We start from the raw sequence: 10004 nt of genomic DNA on the forward strand, positions 1-10004 counted from the left end.
CAGTTAGTATGGAAAATATATTTTCTGAAGTGTCTCTGTCTGTCGGACTAGGAAAATCTAACTCTGGCCAACCCCCCAGAAGAAGTGTCTGTTCAGCTTGGGACATTTGTCTTATTGACAGGCCCCTGCAAGCCTTTTCAATCCATTTCATCAACACTTTCAACAGACAATTTTGTACACTTTCGCTGTCTTGGAATGTACATTCCAAGACAGCGAAAGTACTGGAACAGGAGCAGGGGTAGGTATGCTGACACTTGGTGAGGTGGAGGGGTCAGGCTCATTAGATGGCCCTGCTTGATGTGAAACACTTCTATGTTTTGCCACTTGTGACTTCAAGTGTTCATTCTCAGCCTGAAGCTGCGTTACCTGATCCACAACGGCTTGAATGTCCTCCAGACCACAGACCAATATTCACTGAAGAGGCTAATTGCAGCTGCCACCATTGTTTTTCCCACTAGACTTAACTATGCCAATCACAATACATCACAGAGCCATAAACCAAAACAAATACAAATACAAAACATAAAGAAAAAACAAAACAGCTTTGAGTCTCAGCATATTATCTTGTCTACAATACCAATTGTGACGAGGTACTAATCGATACACCAAACCCAGAATAAACTGGATATACTGGACTGCTATACCAAAAGTATAAGCTTTATTGACTCAAGACATTAATCGATGAACAAACAAACAAAGTTAACAATGTGGGTATAAGCTGCACTCATGGAGTCTGGATTAGAAGAAGAGAATCATCACAAATATGTAGGAAAATTATGAATAAAACCCCACTATAAAAACAATCTAACTCTGACCAAATACTAAAACACACATACAAGATGGATATTCTACAACTCAGTCCCCCCTCTAATACAGCAGAAAGCCCCACATGAAAAATATCATGGAAAACGGCCCCTTAAATGTAGAAATAAATGGCACAGTAAAATCTAAATGATATCTGTGACAAACAGTGGTTGGCTCTTTTAGTGTCTTTATTTTTAATCAAAGACACTAAGAGAGGAGCCAAGAGAGACAACATTACATTCATATACAAAAGGAAGCATTACAAGAAACAAATGAAGATATCCAAGGTAAAAGTAAATAATATACCTTGCTTGACTGGCATGTATAATTGAACTGCATACACCTGGGCTGCGTGATAGATAAGTTGACTTCAGACTCTCTTCCCTCACACTGTATTTAGGTGCCAGAGTGTATTCATTGCAAGCTCAGCATTTGCATAGAGCACTTACCACAATCAATTAATTTGACTATTACTAGGCTACTACTATACATATTTGACAGAGCTTCTACAATGACACAACCATTAGTTATGCAGGGAAAAGTGCTTTGCTTTGTCGTTTCGCTCCTTCCTCAGGTGGGACTACAGCATACGCACATTCCAATGAAAGTTTTACTAGTACTAGTTATCATGTTCATAGATTAATAGTAGCCTGTGTATTTAGTGCTAATACAAAATATATCGATTGTTGCTGCCATACTAGCCCTTCCCTCAACTATTAGCATATACAGTTTATATATATATATATTTTTTTTTTTAAATAAAAAAACGCTACAGTGTGTTGCATAGCAACCGCCGTACACTTTGCAGGCAGCCAGGAGGGACTACTTTTTTGTATTCGTTGAAAAAAATGAAAAAAAATGAATGAAAAAAAATTTCAGACTTTCTCGCTTTTTCGAAATTGAGGGTTTCTATGACTTTCATTTCGCCATACTTACGTAACCATTTTATAAAATAGGTCCGTCCCTCCACTGTGCGTCGGGATGGACAATGCCCCTTAACTGTGGTATAATGAGCACATACCACAGCCTGTTGTGATCTATTGCTTAATTATATTTAAGCAATAGATCACGACAGGCTGTGGTATACGGTCATTATACCACAGTTAAGGGGCGTTGTCCGTCCCGACGCGCAGCGGAGGGATGGCGACACGGGCGTCGTATCACGGGCGTCATAGCTGTGTGTATACGCTCAATATACAACAGTTGGGAACCAATCAGATTGCTTGATTTAAGCCACCCGTTTTATAACGGGTGGCTATGACGCCCGTGACACAGCTATGACGTCCGTTTAGTTTACAGAGTTCAGTATCACTCCTCGCCTAACTTGAACTGTTGTTTATTTATATATAAAAGCAATAGCATAGTTCACTGAAGCCTAAAAACATGTTGATTGCTGGAGAGGGTGGAAATGTTGTAAAGCAATAAGCACACGGGGAGTGAACTGCTCGATAGTAGGCTAAATTGCCGGTGAACCGAGCTACTTCTCTCTGAAGGACGCTACAGTGTGTTGCATAGCAACCGCCATACACTTTCACAGTGTTTACCATACATTCTATGGAACATTATTCCATACTATGGAATAAATTTTTTATTTCATTGTTTATATCCCTGCCTACCTCCAACAACACTGGGAGCACAATAACACAGACCCAGGCTGATGCAGACTTCTCGGCTGAATATAAATAAAAAACACTATTGAATGAAAACTCTTTTATTAAAGTTGACATATCCAAGAGAGGAGGACAGGGGCTGGAGCAGAAAGTGGCTTACTCCACCCCATCCCGAGTTTTGGACCAAAACCTGGCCACCATTGCATGGTGTAGCCCTCCAGCCTCTCCACAAGATGGGTGCCAATAAAGGAGCAGACGGGGGCCCTTGGCGGTCAGGGAAATTAAAGTCATTTGGACCATAATAAAGGAAATATCTCCGCCAATATCTCCTCATCAGGAGAGGCTACTCTCCCTGTGTGGCACCCTCTGTGTCATGTAGAATATTATTAGTTAATAATGTATAATAATAATGTTTCATGTTAAAACAAGGTTGAGCTTTCTATATGGGTGTTTTTTTTGTGAAGGTTTAGGCTGACATTGTGCATTGCGTGTTTAGCTTCGAAATGAGATTTATGAATGTGTTTATTTGAATGAACGGTATACACGTGTGCTCTCTACTGACTTGAAATAGTTTTTTTTACAAAGCAAGAAGCTGTTATTTGTTTTCTTCATTTGAATTCATTAGTGATCACTGATTAATACTGTTAGACATGATTATGATGATTGTTACTCGCTCCATGGCCCACACAGAGGCATGGCATAATGGATATCAAAAAATATGAATAACATTCCAGGTTTTCCCATGTATTTACAGATTTATGCCATTTTTGTTCTGCTTTAAAGCTAGAGTTAATAAGTGTACTTATTGTAGGTCGCTTTGGATGAAAGTGTCTGCTAAATGCCTTAAATGTAAATTATACTTTGTACAAAGTTTCAACAAACAGTTTCTCTCTCTCTCTCTCTCTCTCTCTCTCTCTCTCTCTCTCTCTCTCTCTCTCTCTCTCTCTCTCTCTCTCTCTCTCTCTCTCTCTATCCACGAGCATGGGGAAGGTGAGAGTGGGCACCATGGTTGAAGAGCAAATCACCGATTTCTTCCCATTCTTCCATAGAAGCCTATTTCACGTGTGGTCAGGTGTGTTTAGGCTTCTCTTTCTGTGCTTGATGCTTTTTTTAATGCTTGGTGACCGCCACAGATGTTTTCCACTCTAATAACCACACAATAAATTCACTTTAGCGATGACGCTGATCTCTGTACCCAGGGGATCTGTTTGTGACCCTGAGACCCTGAGTCTGTGTAGCTGTCTCGTGTTTTCACGGTCCATCTACCTTCCAAGGTCTATCTGCTAGTGTGTGGGACCCTTCTCGACCCTACCGTTTCCAATCTCTCCAGCGTTGGAGAGACCGGAAACACACACACACACACACACACAACAAAGACACACACACACACACACACAATATAACAAAGTCTTATAACAATTCATATATATTCAATATATTTGATTTGAGAGCTACGGATTCCTCATTGCCGGAAGCCACAAAGTGCATGAATGCTTACCTTTGCCACAGTTCGTTTGCTCCAGTAATTGACAACCATTGGGCGATGGGGCTGAATCAGGTCACCTGGTCATTAATTATAACCCATCGGTAGATGGACGATCGGCATTGACGTGCATGCCTTTTTCCTCCTGGGCTTTGAGCCAGAGGGCTGTGGGGATAGCTGGGGTCTATAAATCAATCAATCATCAGTCTGCAAGACAAACGATCAATGAGTCAATGAGTGATCATAGTGTTTCTGGATGCTCAGGTCAGCCATTCCATTTTCTCACAGGGGTGATATTTATATTTGCATCTTGCCCCTTGTGGGGGGTCTGTCTTCCATCTGTTTCAGATTTTATTTTGTATATGGGTTTGTTTTGCTTAAGGAAAAAATGTGTTTATTTTCAATTTTTCTATTTTTTTATTTTTTTGTGCATCATTGTGTTTTTTTTGTGTATCATGTTATTTAAGGCAGAGACGCCGATCGTCCAATGTTTGGAGTCAATGTGCTGAGGGTTCATTGCTTGTTTTTGCCATCTTCTGTGACGGGTTAAATTCATGTGGCTTGTTCTATTTCACTTCAAGGTCTTCGACTCATGACTTTCTACCCCTTTTTCATATCTGTGTGTGTGGGTGTTCTTTTATTGTGATGCGAGACTTGACCTTGCAATGGATATTACGTTTTTTTCGGCAGCATGAATATCATATACCAATATAACAACAATAATAAATGAGTAAGAAGTGGACCTTGTTGTGGCGAGGCACCCCCATTTCCTCTGTTTCCTCCATCATCACAGATCTCTTCTTACCAATACCCTAACATGCAGCCGAGGAAATGAGAAAAGGGTCAGAGAAGTACACATACAGGCGCCACCGCTTCAAGAGGCCATGTAGCAAATGAGATCCTTTCGATTTCCATACCTAGGATACTTTTGATTTCCAAACCAGATTGAAAGTTGTGTTGTTCATAGACTAACTATAGAATATTACGTTTTAGTATAGGCATTCAGCTCGTGTCCAAGCTGAAACACATGGACGATGATGCTGTGAATGTGCTGATAGTGGTGCGAGGGAGGGAGGTAAATGGGTTTGCAATTTCTAAGTTCTAAAATACAAAACAAAACAAAGTCATTTACAACCATTCATACACCAACGAAGGAGTCAACAATGTTGGGAGCAGTCAGGGTGAGGTGTCTTGCTCAGGGACACCTCCGACACTCCAACCCGGTATCACGCGATTTCGTGCTCATGCGCACGAACATTAATCTATTGAATCGTGTCCCACAGCACGATTGTCCGACTTTTTTCGTTCTACACAGAACGAAATGTAAACCAATGCATTCTGAATGGGAGCGTTTCTCCGATTTTTTCGTGCTACACAGAACGAAATGTAAACCGATGCATTCTTAATGGGAGCGTTTCTCCGATTTTTTTCGTGCTACACAGAACGAAATGTAAACCAATGCATTTTGAATGGCAGCGTCAGAGAGAGAGAGAGAGTGAGTGAGTGTGTGTGCAGACAGTACAGTGCACCCTCTAGTTATATACAGTATATGTCAATATGTCCGATTTTTTAAGCAGACCTCCTCAAAAACTGAAACAAACGTCCCCCACAGAACGAAATGTAAACCAATGCATTCTGAATGGGAGCGTTTCTTCGATTATTTCGTGCTACACAGAACGAAATGTAAACCAATGCATTTTGAGTGGCAGCGTTTTTTTCGTGCTACACAGAACGAAATGTAAACCGATGCATCCTGAATGGGAGCGTTTCTCCGATTTTTTTCGTGATACATAGAACGAAATGTAAACCAATGCATTTTTAATGGCAGCGTTTTTCAGACGAGAGAGAAAGAGCGAGAGAGAGAGAGAGAGTGTGTGTGTGTGTGTGTGTGTGTGTGTGTGTGTGTGTGTGTGTGTGTGTGTGTGTGTGTGTGTGTGTGTGTGTGTGTGTGTGTGTGCAGACAGTACAGTGCACCCTCTAGTTATATGTATGTCAATATTTCCGATCTTTAAGCAGACCTCCTCAAAAAATGAAACGAACGTGCTCCACAGAACGAAATGTAAACCAATGCATTCTGAATGGGAGCGTTTCTCCGATTATTTCGTGCTACACTGAACGAAATGTAAACCTATGCATCGTGAATGGGAGCGTTTCTCCGATTTCTTCGTGCTACATAGAATGAAATGTAAACCAATGCAGTGTGTGTGTGTGTGTGTGTGTGTGTGTGTGTGTGTGTGTGTGTGTGTGTGTGTGTGTGTGTGTGTGTGTGTGTGTCAATATTTCCGATTTTGCAGAAGACCCCCTCAAAGACTGAAACGTATTTTTCGTGCTCCACAGAACGAAACGAGAGAGAGAAATAGAGAGAGAGAGAGAGATAGAGAGAGAGAGAGAGAGAGAGAGAGAGAGAGAGAGAGAGAGAGAGAGAGAGAGAGAGAGGCTTCAGAAGGGGTGTGCGCAGATAGTACACTGCACCCTAGTTATTTTTATGCCAAAACCACAATTGCATCAAAGGGTAAATGTAATGTATTAGGGATACAACTGATTTCCCTGCTTTTAAGAGCAGACCTCCTCAAAAACATTTCGTGCTCATGTGCACGAACGTTAATCTATTGAATCGTGTTTCAAAGCACGATTGTCTGACTTATTTCGTATTACACAGAACGAAATTCAAACCATAGCCTTTCAATTAGGATATTTTCTTTGACTATAGAAGGGGTGTGCGCAGATAGTACAGTGCACCCTCTAGTTATTTATGTGTCAAAACAACAAATGCATCAAAGGGTAAATGTAGTGTATTAGGGATACAACTGATTTCCCTGCTTTTAAGAGCAGACCTCCTCAAAAACATTTCGTGCTCATGTGCACGAACGTTAATCTATTGAATCGTGTCCCAAAGCACGATTGTCTGACTTATTTCGTATTACACAGAACGAAATTCAAACCATAGCCTTTCAATTGGGATATTTTCTTTGACTATAGAAGGGGTGTGCGCAGATAGCACAGTGCACCCTCTAGTTATTTATGTGTCAAAACAACAAATGCATCAAAGGGTAAATGTAGTGTATTAGGGATACAACTGATTTCCCTGCTTTTAAGAGCAGACCTCCTCAAAAACATTTCGTGCTCATTTGCACGAACGTTAATCTATTGAATCGTGTCCCAAAGCACGATTGTCTGACTTATTTCGTATTACACAGAACGAAATTCAAACCATAGCCTTTCAATTTGGATTTTTTCTTCGACTATAGAAGGGGTGTGCGCAGATAGTACAATGCACCCTCTAGCTATTTATGTGTCAAAACAACAAATGCATCAAAGGGTAAATGTAGTGTATTAGGGCTACTCTGATTTTCCCGGTTTTTACAGCAGACCTCCTCAAAAACATTTCGTGCTCATGCGCACAAAAGTTAATCTATTGAATCGTGTCCCAGAGCACGATTGTCTGACTTTTTTCGTTCTACGCAGAACGAAATGTTAACCCATGCGTCGGAGCGTTTCTCAGAATATAAACATGTAAGGTCTATATATATATATATAATAGAATTAATCTAGATTAATCTAGATTAAAATGGCTCATTAGAATTCTGCCGAAGGCATTCATAATATGTGTGTGCTACCTAAATAATGACTAAAAGTAAGTCTTTGAGAACGGGTTTCTCAAGCCAGGTGGCGCATTAGACCAGGGGCTCATCTCCTGTTTCCAAAATGCATCACAAACTCTAGTATAACTTACTACACGCTTACTATCACAAACTCAAACACGGGAAAATATAACGGCACCGGGACGCGCCCTCGCTACAGGTCCACGGCACGCTCGTCTCCGGTGCGCGTCGCGGCAGCAGCGGCAGCCGGGGCGGCGGTGGGGGCGGCGTTGACGGCAGACGGCTGGTACGCGTCCGCCTACCGCCGTACCAAGGCGGGCAGCTCGGAGGAGTGTCATCGCTCACCCAAGTTGTTTCTATTATCATTGCTACATTGTCTCCAGCATATGGCGCGATTATGGACATTATATTTTATTAAACACTCAGCTTCTGTTTACTTCAACTTTGAGAATAGATTAACGGCGATATTTTTTTTTATCGCCCGATAAGAGTCTCGCGTTAACGCAGCACGTTAACGCCGATAACGGCCCACCACTAATATATATATATTTATATTTATTTATTTATTTATTTATAGCCTATAGGGTGACCAGATGTCCCGCTTTGTGCGGGACAGTCACGCATTTCCACTTTTTACAAATTGAGACGTTGTCCCGCATTGTTATTGATAGTTATTGACTCCATTTTTTAAAATGCGTGTTTTATAATCTGGCATTTATCAAATAGCTGTGTGCGGAGACAGCAGTGAGGGCTGTCTTCAGGGGGCGGGGCGGGCCGTTTGATCATGTCAATCAAACTGGGACGCGGACGCAGGTTAAGGGAACACCCACCAACATGATAATGAAGATAATAAGAAATTATTTCCTGGGACTGGGAACGCCTCGGGATCCCCCCGTCAGAGTTGGTCAATGTGGCCCGGGAAAGGGAAGTCTTTTTAATGTGAAAATGGTGGACATACTTTATAATAACATGGTTGCTATGACGGTTGCTATGGACGCTGAACCCAGCAGCTCGCGTGCCGTTTAAATCATGGCTATAAATGTTTGTCTTTGCTGATTATGTTATTTTATGTAACCGTGTAGGCCTAATGATGTTCTCTTATTTAACAACTTAAAAAAAACGTTAGTAAATTTTTTAGAGCAGGTATGGCGTCTTCTTTCTTGTGATTTAATAGAGTGGGTTAACAGACCATTTTCTTTGCTTCGAGGAGGTCTGGTGGTCTTCGTATATAATAAATAGATAAATTAATTGGTAATTTATTTTCGACTTCAGAAGGGGGGGGCTGCGCAGGATTCGTCAAAACAAGTAGGCTAAAATAATCTAATTTATCAGAATTTTTCAGCAGACCCCCTCAAAAACTGAAACTAACCACGTCCCTTAAACCCAGTCTCATTCCAGATTGAAGTAAAACTGCGTTGGTCCACAGCGGAAAATGCATTACGGCTCTGAACATGTGACACGCCTACATTTTTTTGGCCCATTCTTTTCAATGGGCCTGCGTCCACGTCACGTGACTTGCTATGATGGTTGCCATCGATTGCCCCCCATATCTTTCTATTTTCCGCAGTTTAGACTTGTATAATTAATAAGTTTGTTGTTATCAACTTGTTTTGTAATCTTTTTTTTATCTCTGTTTGGTGGCTAGTTACGTCACTCTGAGAGATGCGCACGGACATATTTGGTAGTGACACAGCCTATAACCTATAGCCTATAGCCTATTGATTATTTAACGAGGCAGGGTTATTTGAAATAATTCATTAAGTTATCATGTGTGAGAGGTCATTCCTCCTCCTGAGTGTGTATTGACTATTTCTGGTGATTGAAATCCTCATTGCAAGCTTCCTATTTGTACCCCTACTGTCCACAAGCACACCCCCCCCCCCCCCCCCCCCCCCCCCTCCCCATATGGATATGGAGAATTGTTGCTACGGCCCAGTGGTGGTGGTGTCATATATATGAAAGAGGGCATTCAAATATACTACAATGAAAGCAGGCCGAAGCCCTAAAGGAAGTGATGCAATAAGTAACTTCTGAGTCAAGGCCAGTAACAAGTAAGCTATAGACCTGGGGTCTCTTTTTTATCAACGGGGGTCGCAAAGGACGATTATCAACTTGGGGGCACCAGCCCTACAAGAAATTACTTACCAAGTGCTCCATCTGATCTTGTTGCACTTCACCGGCTCGCTTGCAAGATTTTGGCCTGAAGTTCTTCTCAGACCTACACCCTGGCCATCCAACATGCATATCTGAGAATCAGGCCTCTTTTTAATAATGACAAAAAGTTATGAGAGAAATGCACATTAACTTTTTGTTATCTCATAAGGGGCGTGGTGCTGGCTCCTTTTGACCTTTTGACCCCAGACTTCAAAAACTTGTCCACAGGCCAGCTGTGTCTACACACCTTAAGGCACACATTAACACCTCCATCCCATCAAAAATGGGGACTAGAAACTAACCTAGTCTTATTCACATTTACCTTACTGTCCGAGGTCACGCCCCTTTTCC

The sequence above is a fragment of the Micromesistius poutassou genome, assembly GCF_964030765.1.
Source record: "Micromesistius poutassou genome assembly, chromosome: 9".
NCBI classification, from domain to species: Eukaryota; Metazoa; Chordata; class Actinopteri; order Gadiformes; family Gadidae; genus Micromesistius; species Micromesistius poutassou.